The sequence below is a fragment of the Vulpes vulpes genome, chromosome 4 (assembly GCF_048418805.1).
Source record: "Vulpes vulpes isolate BD-2025 chromosome 4, VulVul3, whole genome shotgun sequence".
Lineage (NCBI taxonomy): Eukaryota > Metazoa > Chordata > Mammalia > Carnivora > Canidae > Vulpes > Vulpes vulpes.
The window spans coordinates 124249329-124262268 of NC_132783.1; the positions used below are offsets into that span (position 1 = coordinate 124249329).

The window sequence follows — 12940 nt, forward strand, 5'->3', positions numbered from 1 at the left end:
TTCTCCCTGTGTTGCAGCCAGCCCTGATAACGCTTGTTAGTACCTGTCACCACATCCCCCAAGTGTGCTCCTCCAGCCAAGTTCACAGACCTGTCTGAACAAGACCCTATAATGCAGGGAAGTTGCATGAACACTGCAGTGGGGAGAGTCCAGAATAGCCAGGCCTACCAAGTCTCACAGTACCCTTCTCCCTTGAACATTCCACGTTGCTGTAATGTCCACCTGTTTGTCCATCTGCTGAAATGAGAAAAGAAATCTTCATGCACTGATTTAAGACAAACCAAAAAAAGAAAAAAAAAAAAGAAAAAAATCCCTTCCCCCTTTCTAGCTGAACAAAAACGTGCAGTTAATACTTGGCGCTTGAAAATGCAGTAGTGAATGTGGAACGAGCCTGTCTGTATATCTGGTAGCTCTTTCTTGCTTCGTTTTTCCTTACCAGTATTTCTGCCTCACGTTTGCTTCTGTGACGGTTATATTGCCTAGCAAGCACACCTGTGGTTGTGAAAATAGAATAGCAAAAAAAAAAAAAAAAAAAAAAAAGATAAAAAAGAAAAATCCCCAGTTATTGATGTACTAGATTTGTGTATGTCTTTTAAACAGTTCTAGTTTCCACCTTAACACGGAATAATCAGGAAAAGTGTAAAAATTCAAAGTGAAATAAAAAGAAAAAAGAAGGTTTTTGTTTTTTTTTTTTTTACTCAAACACCTTTAATTTTTAAAAACTCCCATTTTTTTTTTTTCAAATCCACCTGCTTTATTTTTTTCTTAAAAAAAGAAAAAACCAACCAAACAACAAAAACAAGGCAGCCGCCTGGCTCCCCTGGGCTCTGGGCATGCATCTTGGCTGGCAGGCCTGTTCTCCATACCGGCTCCTGCTGTGGCTGTGGTCTGAACACATCACTAGGTGTGGGAGGCGCTAACGTGGAGCGGAGTAAAAAGAAGTCGGGGTGGGGCGAGAACCAGTAGTCTGAACATAAAGTGCATGGCAAGGGCTTCCCACAGGGCCCACTCGCCGGCTCTCTCCCTCCTCCCCGGGCCCGGGGAAGGGGCTCGGCCCAGGGCTGCAAAGTCAACAGGAGGTCGTGTCCACTGGCCATGAAGAGGCGGCCAGACCTCAGTCCCTGCTGTCCCCAGCCACGGCCCTCCAGGGCCCCCGGCTTCCCGAGGGGCGGTCGGCAAGGAGGGTGCGGTGGTGGCCTTCCTGGGCGGCAGGCCTGGGCCAGCGGTCGGCGGGAAGGCTGAGAACCTGGGCCGTGGCACCTGGCTGGGGGTCCATGAGACGGGCTGTGGGCAGCCACCCTCACTGCTGCTTGCAGGCCGACAGCGGATCTTGCTGCTGGCTGAGCAGGCCTTGCGGGCGGGGTTGGAGGCAGCGCTGGCCCGGCGCTCCACCTTCGATTTGGTGCGATTTCGATTTTTTTTTTTTTTTAAATTCAGACCGAATTTATTCAGGGCTTACAAAAATGTTTCACACGGAGCTCTTTCACTGGCAAAGGAACGGAAGATGGTGATCCTACTCCCCTCCCACCCCAGAATCAAAGGACACCCAGGAGAAGCGGGGGAGCGAGGGCCCCAAGCACGATGCAGGAGGCGCGGGGGTCTCCTTCACCTTCAGCAGTGAGCCCAGAGGAGGGCTAACTGGAGGAGCAGGATGGTGGTGGGGAGCCCCGGCCGAAGAGCCAAGGCCGAACTGCTCCGTTTCTTGGGCCGGGGCCCGTTGCAAAGAGGGGTGTTGCAGCAGCTGATGCACACTGAGTTCAGTTTCCCAGGGGAGCAGAAGGATCGGTACCCGGCGGAGGCGATGAGGCAGGCTGCTGATGATGCACACGACTTGCGGTACATGATCCCCGCGCTTTGCTCCATCACTTCTTTCTGGCACATGTCTTGAACGTTCACCGTGCAATTCACGATGAACTCGGGGGAGGAGCAGTCGTTCAGCTGGAATTCTTCACACTGGTAACACTGGATCTGCAGCGCAGAGCCTGCCCGCGGCGTCCGGTACCCCGGCGGGGTCGGGGCTTCACCGCCCCCCGCCCCCGCGAGGCCGCACCCGGCTCAGACCCCCGGCCCCCGGCCCCGCTGCCTCCGACCACGCAGCCGAGCCCCCGCAGCTCGGGTCCCGCACAGCGCCGCCCCCGCCGCTCCGCCTGCAGCACCAAGTGAAAGAAACAACTTGTGGTGTTGAATTTGAGGACTATTATAAAAGCTTCACATCATTATGGTAATAAATTGAGAATCAATGAGTTTGGGAGAAATGAAGAGAACTAAAACCTCCATTTGAAATTGTCTAAATTATACCTGGAATACATTCTATTCCAGCCCTTCCCTGGTTTCTCACCTTGGCTCTACTTTTGTTGATTATGATTCTCCTGGGAGTCTCCAATCCATAAGTAATTCAGGTAAATAAAAAACTTGGGAGGACAAGTGTAATGTCTGCATGCTAGATACACAGGTGTCTATTTTATGCATGGAATTTTCTAATAACCCACTTTGCAAAAGTATTTGGAGCAGATTCTAACAACAACAAAAAAAAAACATGACACAACATTAATGGAATAGAAATATCTTAGTGTATATATTGTGAATTTTCTTTGATTCCAAATGTTGAATGTGACTTTCTTTTTATTCAGAAGTTTCAGTAAAAGACTAAAGCTAGACCAATTGTTATTGGCATTCCATTTCCCAGGTTCAGAAAAATGTCTAGAGTGGATTCTGGCCTCTAAGCTGCAGGGCTTGCAAAGAGGGATCCGAAGCAATACTACTACCACTGCTTGGGTGATATACAGAGGAACAGCATTGCTTTTCCCATCCAAAAGCCAAAGTATGCACTGGAAATCTTTCATAAAGCCTGGAGAGTACCTGCCCAAAGAGATGCCTGCCATCTTGTCTTTCCCGATTTAAGATTTTCTGAGATACAGAGACAAGAAGCCCAACTCAAGCCACTGCTAGAGGAGATTCCAAGGATAACATCCTAGAAAGCTTAGAGTATGTTATATTATTCTTTTCAGCTGCTTTCCTTCAAGTATGAGGAAAAATTAGAGATACCTGACATGCATCTTTTGAAATTTGAAAATAAGGTCATGTTTCCTCTTCTGGTAGAGAGATTTCTGGGGCCTAGAGGTCTAATGGAATTGGCTATGGCTTCTGGTCTTGAAGGGACCATGGCAAAATGTATCTGGGAAGAAGATGGAGCAACTTTATTCCCGACTTGGTTCTCTGCATTTTTTTTAAGAGTACAAGAGAGATTGCAATGGTTCTTGATGCTCCATGTAAAGGTGCATAAAGGTTAGTGGTGGGCTGCTTAAAAGGTCAGAGAGGTCAAGTGATTACGCATCCATACCAGAGAAAGGATTGATGATTCTGTACCTTTGGCTTGTCGAAGGGAGTCAGGGCTGTCCTTTGGAAAGGGAAAGGAGTCTGGGGCAAGAAAAAAAAAACCTCATGTGTCACCTAAAGATCGTATTAATAGAGGATCGTAAGAGAAGATGAGATAATCAATACCCAAGTGAAGCCAGAGACATTTCTTACCTGCAACACCATTGCTTCACCTTGTCCCCAGTAGCAGAGTAAGTGCCTAGAAAGGGAAGACGATAAGGTTTCTTTGAGCCAGAACCTGCCATATTATTCCAAGAACTGAGGAGGTAAGCTTTTAGCCTGTGGTGGATCAGGAAAGCAGATGATCCTTGAACTGACATTAAAGTTTTTACAATGAAAATGAATATATCCTGTACCACAACAAACAAAGAGAAATGACAGCTAGTAACTAGAAATAATTTCTGGGAGAAAATTCTACATGTGTCTCTTGCATTTCTGCTCTTTCTTTCTTTCTTTCTTTCTTTCTTTCTTTCTTTCTTTCTTGATTTTATTTATTTATTCAGAAGAGGCACAGAAAGAGGCAGAGGGAGAAGCAGGCTCCTCGCAAGGAGCTAAGTGTGGGACTTGATCCCTGGACTGGGATCACGCCCTGAGCTGAAGGCAGATGCTCAACCACTGAGTCACCCAAGCATCCCTGCACTGCCTTTTCAAGGAAAGCTCTATAATGAGTGGTACAGAAGACAGAAACAGTGTCTCCTGAAGCAAAAGGCCAATATAATAAAAATAATGTCTCAAAAAAACCCCCCAAAAACCTTAATGTCTCCTATCAGAGCAGCACTAAGCAAACTTCCTGCCCATAATAAACCATTTGGTTTCTATTAGCTTGGAGTTCCTCTTCTGTAACATAATGTACTATGTGCGCAGGTGCAATATGGTCCTCTTTATGTCATCCTGTGAGAATCGATACTTAAGCAAATAGCATAAAAATGATAATTCTCTGGAAACTACTATTGTTAAGAGTAACAGTAATCTATCTTTTAGATCTGAGGAGTCTTGTGCCTTCTACCACTATCAGCGAAACTGGGGCAGGCTAATCGGTCTCATTTTTTACAGTTCTTGATAGGGAATACAAAAGAGTGTGTATATCAGGGGATGTGGAAAAAAGGGAAACTTTGTGCACTGTTGGTGGGAGTGCAAACTGGTGCAGCCCCTGTGGCAGACAGTATGGATGTCCCTCAAAAAATTAAAAATAGAATATTATATGATACACTAATTCCACTTCTGGGTATTTATCTGAAAGAAATGAAAACATTAACTCAAAAAAATGCACCCCATGTTTATCACAGCATTATTTACTATAGCCAAGGCATGGAGACATCCAGAAAGGATTCTTGGCTACTTTTCTTGAATTAGTGATGCACTTATTGAGTCCAGAGACAAATGTAAAATTTTTCTCACCAGACCTAAGTATCTTAATTCCATAATATCCTGTTAATAAATCCATCAAAAATATTACATTGACTCTTTCCAAGTTGTTACTCAGGGGGAAACGTATATCTATATGTTCTTATTTTGACTTATTTCTTGTTAAGACTTACAGTCTTTACATAGTTTCTTTTTTCCTCTGAGAGCAACTGAATTATGAAAAAAAAAAGCTATGAAATTGATTTCAAGAAAAGTAGCCAAGAATCCTTTCCAGTGGGAGTGGTAACTTCAATTTTCAGATGGTTTTTATATAAATTGTCCCATTTGATTTTCACAAGAACATTAGATAGCATGGCAGGCATTTTTATACACATTTCACTAAATTAATTCTTTCAGAATCTCAACTGGGCCATTGTGGGGATTAGAAATAGAATCAAGAAGGACCTCTCACCCTTTAATTGGTCAATAAATGGTAGCCATCACTGCTATTATTTTACGTGTGTGAAGAGAGAGACCCAGAGTTATTATGGCTTGCCTCAGCCTTTGATGCACAGCCCAAAGTGCCTCACAGAAATTCCCAGTAAATTTTTCCCTTCCAAGAATGGGGATAGATTTAACAATAGAAAAGCAACAATAATAATTGCACTGATGGTATTCCACCTGCAGGACTTCAAGGCATTAGGCTCAACAGTTACTTCTGGACAAAGGGACTGTGCCAAGCCCCTGATCCTGCCCACCCCCCACACTCCCAGCGTTTATCTTTAGAAGAGAAAAAAGGAATCCCTTAGTAAAAGTATTAGTCCTTTTCTCTTTAAAGGTGGGGGAAAACACCTTTTGAAACTACTCCTGCTGTCAAAGTCCAGGCCTTGATTTGTGAAGTCTGGTCTTGGAAAAGCACTAACTCAAAGTAAAATGGATGTACATTTGTAAGCATTGTGTCACCTTAGTGGGATCCGAAAGACCACTCACTTTAAACAAACAAAAACACCAGGCCGGCATCAAGACAGGTAACACAGTACATTAACTGCTCTGAAGCTCAGTGTGAACTTCAGCCTAGAAATTTTGTTTTCAGACATTTTGAAGAGTCAAAAAACTCCCAGAACCTATTCATACGTTTCCAAACCTCTTCTTTACCTGAGCCATATGCCTTGGTGGGAAAAGAAAAGCCACAAATGCAAATGCAGTGAAGTTGGTTGCAGAGCAGTCTTCTAATCCTCAGCCTCTCCAGATGGGAAGATAAAAGTTGTAATGGTTGAAATAAACTCAGACACAAGCAACAACACGGCTGTTGAAAATCTTCTCAATGTGCAGAGAAGAAATGCACAACAGTTTCCAGAATATACAGCCTAAAAAGTTTTCTTATTTAAAAAGAAAACCATCTTAAGCATTCCCAAATAAATTAGCTTTGAATATTTCAAGCAATAGGAGAACCTGGTAGTAATCATTCTGATGACTGCTCGCACTTTTAAAAGAATTTTTGCAATCTTTTAATTACATCTGTTTACATTTTTATCTGTCCCCAGAGAGGACCTAGTGTTGTCTTCACTTTCTGGCCTTGGTTCCCATTGACATCAGATTTCTCCATTGAAAATCAAGCCATTGTATGAAATAAAAGTACAAAGTGTATGATTTTTACCAATCTGTTTTGTTCTCATGGCTTTGCCTATATAAGGACGTTGCTACTAAATTTGTAAACTCAACTGATAGTTTCATTTGAACTGAGAGAGAAAGATCATGTCAGGGCTTGAGAAGCCACAGGGCAGGTAAGAGGGTCAGGCTGATAAAATAGGAAAAGAGGCTAATAGATAGGCCCATATTCTCATCCTAAAAGCTTAACTAAATAGAAGGCTGGCAGATGTTGGAGGGTAAGGTCAGCAAAGAGACTGGGCAGCTGGATTTGATGACCCAAGGCTATGTAAGTGGCCAAAAGAGACACAGACCCAAGTCAATCGATCTAAGAAACAAAAAGATATCTGGGCATAAAGCCTTGAGGGACCAGGAAAAAACTCTTGCAAATTCTTTGTGAGTGTCCCAAAAGCCTTTTATTATTTTTTTCCCAAAGAATGGCTGTAAAACATTAAGGGAGATTTTAATGTGTGTCTGGTATTTTGAGATGATTAGAAAACATCTCAAAGCCTATACATCTAGATGTGTATTGTCCTGCGTATGAATCACCAAACAAAATTAACCTTTAATCTGTTGAGGCTGCTGTTAACAAGCTCAGCTTTGAAATTTCAATGTTAAAATTGCTGTCACAGCCTACTTAAACACCACACAGTGAGATCAATGATATTCTTCATGGAAAAGGCAAACAGATTTTTGTTTATGCTTCTGCCTGTCTACTCTGCTTCCAAAATCTCACCCCTACACTCACTGTAATCTCAAGTCAAGGTAGAAGAATAAATTAGTCATGGCAATCAGACATTTTAAAATGAAAATGTGGAACTGCTGCCTCAGATGACCCACAGTGGCCTAGTGAGAGTGGTACAGAAGGATTCCTGGCATGGGATGGCTCATTCTCAGTAGGCATTAGAAAGTTTCAACTGTTACAAAGGCTTATATGGGACTGTGTCTCACTGAAGTGACTTGAGTAACCCCAGAAAGTTCTGAAAAAATACACTTCTCATCATTTTATCTTGGATGTCCCAATTCTGTTGACTGGACTGCCATTGGCCCTCTATATACTTGGATGCTGGCTGAATCCTTTCCCAGGACCACAAACAGAAAGCAGCTTGATGCATATAATTCTTAGCCACTTAATGAGTGCCAGTGAGGTGCTGCTGGTCTGAGACAGGGTCTTCCAAACCTCAATGCCTAATTTCGCAGTACTCTGAATAAATGAAGTATTTCCCAAACTTGAGTACACACTGTTCTCAGTTCTTTCTCATTAATATCATTCCATAAAACTTCATTTGTTGAGATTATACCTTCTAGGATGTTGAACATCAATAGACTACCTCTCTCCAACACAAACACACACATATACACATATTCCTGACCAGTTGTTTTCATTTTTTATCATCTCCAAAGGGATGTACAAGGAGAGATGGTCATCGCAGTAATAGTCACTGGGTTGTGAGGAGGGAAGAGGAATCTCAGAATATGGCAACCATTTAGTAGTTACCTAACTTCTAGATTGACGATCTATTTCCCAAACAGGAAAAACAACATAGAAGGAAAATTTTACCTATGCTTAATTGTCAGAGTAAGCATGGAGTACCTATTGTAATTTTCTATCCAATTATCTTTGTAGTTTATGAAAATTCATCATGGATACTTGTAATGGGTTTATTGTCAATTCTAGTTTATAGTGTTCTAACTTTTGTGATTTTTCTCTGCCTTCACAGATATTTTGTGCAGAGTTGAGACCAGCTGGATCATGGGCTGCAAACCATATGCATTTACACTAGAAACCTCTTTCCCCTTTGGTTCTGCTTCCAATTACTCCCATCTTCTGATTTCCTGGCTTTTTGGCACCTCAGTCCAATTTCTACATCTGCTGCTTAACCATTTGATTTGGTGACCATCCCTTTCCAAGCTTCTTGAACTTAGGTTCTGCACACACTTCTGAGATCTGTTCATTCCTTTGGCTTTGGTAAAATCGATCTCTGACTCCCAACCTACTATAATTCCAGTTTGTGTACTGATACAATCACTAAATGGACTTGTCCCCCCACTACCCAGAATTACAGCCAAACACAGAGTAGTAATGCTTATTTTGTAATACTATGGCCTATGTATAGTCCTTGAATCAGAGGAGTTTTTCTTTCTGGAGTATAAGTATTATATTATTATTATATATTTTAAAATATTTTTGTATATAGTCTATGACCTTTTACCACTAAAGACAATTCCCCCTGATGGGGAAAAGAAATAGAAAGTATATTCATTTAGGCAAGGGCCTTAGTTGGGTTTGGCTTGCCAGAGAATATGTTATGTTTGGAAAACAAATACAAAATTATACATGAGATAATCTGAAGACCTATATAAAGAGCTGAAGCAAGACTATGAAGTGTAATTAAAAATTATTGAGTTAAGATCTGGAGCTCTTCTGTTTACCATATTATTGTAAACTTAATCGAATCAAACTAAACTGATTCAGAGGATGAATATCACACTAGTCATGCTGAATTGTATTAATTCTCATCTTCCCTTGTCTCTTTGGAGTCAGAGATGGGAAGAAACAAGAATTCTGATGCATGTAGTGCTCTCATAAAAGCACTGAAGCAGTTTACAAGTGAAGAAAAGTCTGTGCTTTTGAAATGACTGGAAATGATCTCAATGTGGCTTTTCAAATATACCAGTTCAATCTTATTCTAAAATGAAATTATTTAGTTATTAAAATGAAACATAGTAATTTTTTTAAATGAAACATAAATTTTAGTTGTTTGTTTTGTTGTTTAGTTTTTGTTTTTTTTTCTGCAGATTTCTGAGAATTTAATCGTATCATTAAATTGTAATACCAATGATATATATATACTTAGACTTATGTCCTGAGCAATTATGTGCATTAACTTCATTTTACAATGCTTAGTTTACTTAAGGCAGATTTTAAACTACTTAACAGAAATCAGCTTAATTTTGATTTTTTACTTGCTCCACCATGTTTCAATTCATTAGTGATAGTCACAGAGAGAGAGAGGGGCAGAGACACAGGCGGAGGGAGAAGCAGGCTCCATACACCGGGAGCCCCACATGGGATTCGATCCCGGGTCTCCAGGATCGCGCCCTGGGCCAAAGGCAGGCGCCAAACCGCTGCACCACCCAGGGATCCCCTGAAACATAGTAATTTAACTGCTATTGTTGGCAGCTGAAAGAACAGCAGAACTGATTTGGAGAACTCAGAGAATTCTTCAGATATCCTCCAAAAATCAGAAGGCCAGCATCATGAGCAGTGATGTCATTATCTACAAGATGACTCCTCCAATAATATGTTATCTGTGCGTGTCCTGGCTCTCTAACTTTTCAAACTTCCATCAAACAGTTAAAACATTTACATTATTTATATATTTCTATGGAACAGCATACATTTCTTTCTTTATCTGATTTCAAAATCTCTTTTGGATTAAAAAAGGCATGAGATAAAAAAAAACAACATACTTTTGAGATGTCATTTAATTTGTTTAGTTGCATATAATTTTTCCCTTTATGAAACGATTTGATACTTTTCAGTATCAAAAGGCCATAGCTTCTAAATTTCCTTCTTCCAAAAATCTCTGATCTGGCCGGAATCAGGCGTCTGTCAATGGAAGGAGATCTTTCAGTACAGGATCTAACTCATTGAGCTCAATAGCAAACTTTGTGAAGCCATAGTAGAGCTCATAGTTGGTTGGCATGGAACCTGGTCTGTTTTCTTTTCTTTAAACATCTTATTCTTTGGAATATGAGATCAGCATTTTTTAAGGTATTACATCTTTGAATCTAAAGTCTCAGTCTGAAGTGAACCAGTTTCCCTCTACATTTCTAGATACCTAGTTTTTAAGATTGATTTTGTTCGCTGCTATACGATTTTGTTCGCTGCTATACAGAACATTTAATTGAATCATACTACTAATGAACAAAGATGATGAGAACTTTTTATTGTTTTGCTCTGTTTTCTTTTCCCCAATGGCACTTCTTCCCCCAGAAGAGTCTATATTTCAGAATATATAGTCTGTCAACGTTAGTCCATTTCAATGCTTCATTGATACTTCATTTCAATGCTGCATTGATACTGTATTGGGGAAATTCATGTATATTGAAGAGGGGCTGCTGAGAGTGTGGAAGATGAGCAGACAACAATAGCAGATAATCAACAATTAATTAGAGAGAAGAGAGCAAAAGCAGAACTTATGGAACTAGAAATAAGATTAAAATGCAGGAATATATCTGAGAAATTAGTTTTAGTTCAGCAGGACTACAGTTTGATTTTCATAGTGTGGATTCGGTACTGTTAACTGCACGTCTTCACTGGAAACAAAGTTTTCTATAAGGGATAGTATATGCATTGGAAAAACCTCATTAGTCGCAATTATTAATACTCTAAATTCTTTGATGGTGAGATCTCAGTCTATTTATTCTTTGAATAATCTAAAATATTGAATTATCTATTAAAAAACCTGATGAATTCCTCAAATGTAGTAGATATTATTGTTCATGAACTGGGAAGTTTTTGGCGTTTGAGAGCTCAGTGTTCTAGGAGGGAAGGCAAAGGGTAAGCCAGGAGTCACAAATCATTATGACCCGGTCTCCAAACATTTGCATTTATACAATTCAATAAAAAATTTTAAGACATTAATCACCAGTATATGTATTTTTATTCATAAATGTTTTGTACATACCTCTGTTTTAATGCTTAATATCTCAAGCTATAATTTATGCTAAAGTTCACTGTTAATGACTTCTGTTATAAATCCACATTCAAATAGTTTTAATTATTTCAGTTTTTAATTGATTTCCTCAGATAATTTAATTAATCTTAGCAAATGCTTTTTAATGTGAGCTCTGCCATTTTATTTTTTTACTCATATGTGCTTTGCATTATTGGCATTATGTTTAATCCATGGTTTCTTTGCAGATGCTTTTAAAAGCCACTCTTTAAAGGCTTACTGCAAAACTTTAATTTGATAACATAATATATAAATCTAATTATCTGGGTACATGCCAAATTGCCAGTGGGGTCTGCAGCACAGTCCCTGAGAGGTGAGCCCTCCTAGCAAGCATTTATATGCAAGGAATCTCTTGCATATACATCCAACCTTCATGTTCCTTCCCAAACTCATGCGCAATGTTATTCTACGTAATACCACCATTCACTAATGAACCAAATAAAAGGTCAAAACACAGAACTGTATTTTCCATTTGAAAAAGTCTGTAAAGAAAAATGCCAGTAAGCAATTTGGGGAAAGAAAAATTTAAGGTAAACCCATTAAATAAACACAGAGTTGGAAATGGAAAGAGCTAAAATTTGTCCATATGGGGGAAAATAACCAGTCCACCAAAATATAGAATACAGAAAGACGTAAGAAGAGAACGACATTGACATGAGGTTAATGGAAGGCTTATGAATCTTTTTGGTTCTTAATTTTGAATCCTTGTAAGTTCTTTTTTTGGGGGGGGGGTGTAAAACATTTAAGTTTTAGCAAATTTCAATGTTATAATCAATGTTATCAACTATAGTTATCATGTTTTACATTAGATCCTCAGAACTTATTCATCTTATAGCTGAAAGTTTGTAACCTTATGTCAACATCTGCCTATTTTCCCCAGCCTCCTGGAAACTATTTTTCTACTCTATCAGTTTACTTTTTTAAAAAAATTCCACATATTTCTACATACCATGCAGCATTTGAATTTTCTTTCTCTGACAGGCTTATTTCAATTTGCACTACCCTTAAGATCCATCCATGTTGTTGCAAAATGGATTTCCTTCTTTCTTAAGGCTGAATAATATTCCATTGTGTGATATATATATTATATATAACTTATATATGTTTTATAAAACTTGTATATATATAAAACCTCTTCCATTGTAGGACGTGTGTGTGTGTGTGTGTGTGTGTGTGTGTATAACCTCTTTATCCATTGACATCTGTTGATGGACACTTAGGTCATTTTCTTATCTTGGCTATTGTGAATAATGCTGCAGTGAACATGGGAGTGTGTATATCTTTTCAAGATCTTATTTTCATTTCCTTTGGATATATGCCCAGAAGTGGGATTGTTGGATGGTCTGGCACTTCTATTTTTATTTGATTTTTTAAAAATATTTTATTTATTAATGAGAGACACAGAGAGAAAGAGGAAGAGACATAGGCAGAGGGAGAAGCAGGCTCCATGCAGGAAGCCTGACTGGGAATTGATCCCAGGATCCCGGGATCATGACCTGAGCCAAAGGCAGACGCTCAACCACTGAGCCACCGAGGCGTCCTCTATTTTTATTTTTGTTGAAGAACCTCCACACTGTTTTCCATACTGGCTGTATGAGTTTACATTCCCAAAAATGCACAAGGGGTCCCTTTTTCTCCACATTCTCACCAACACTTATCTCTGGTCTCTTTGGTGATAGCAATTCTATCAGGTGTGAGGTGATACCTCATTGTGGTCTTCATTTGCTTTTCCCTGATTAGTGATGTCAAGAATGTCTTCTTTCAAAAAAATGACTATTCAGTTCCTCTGTCCATTTTTTAGTTGGACTCATATAATCCTTTTGCTATTGAGT

General features: G+C 39.8%; 1 pseudogene; it reads right to left on the bottom strand.

Moving 5' to 3' along the window:
- Positions 1–1432: 1432 nt before the first annotated feature.
- LOC140598678 (ly6/PLAUR domain-containing protein 1 pseudogene) lies at positions 1433–1907 on the bottom strand (annotated as a pseudogene).
- Positions 1908–12940: the final 11033 nt, after the last annotated feature.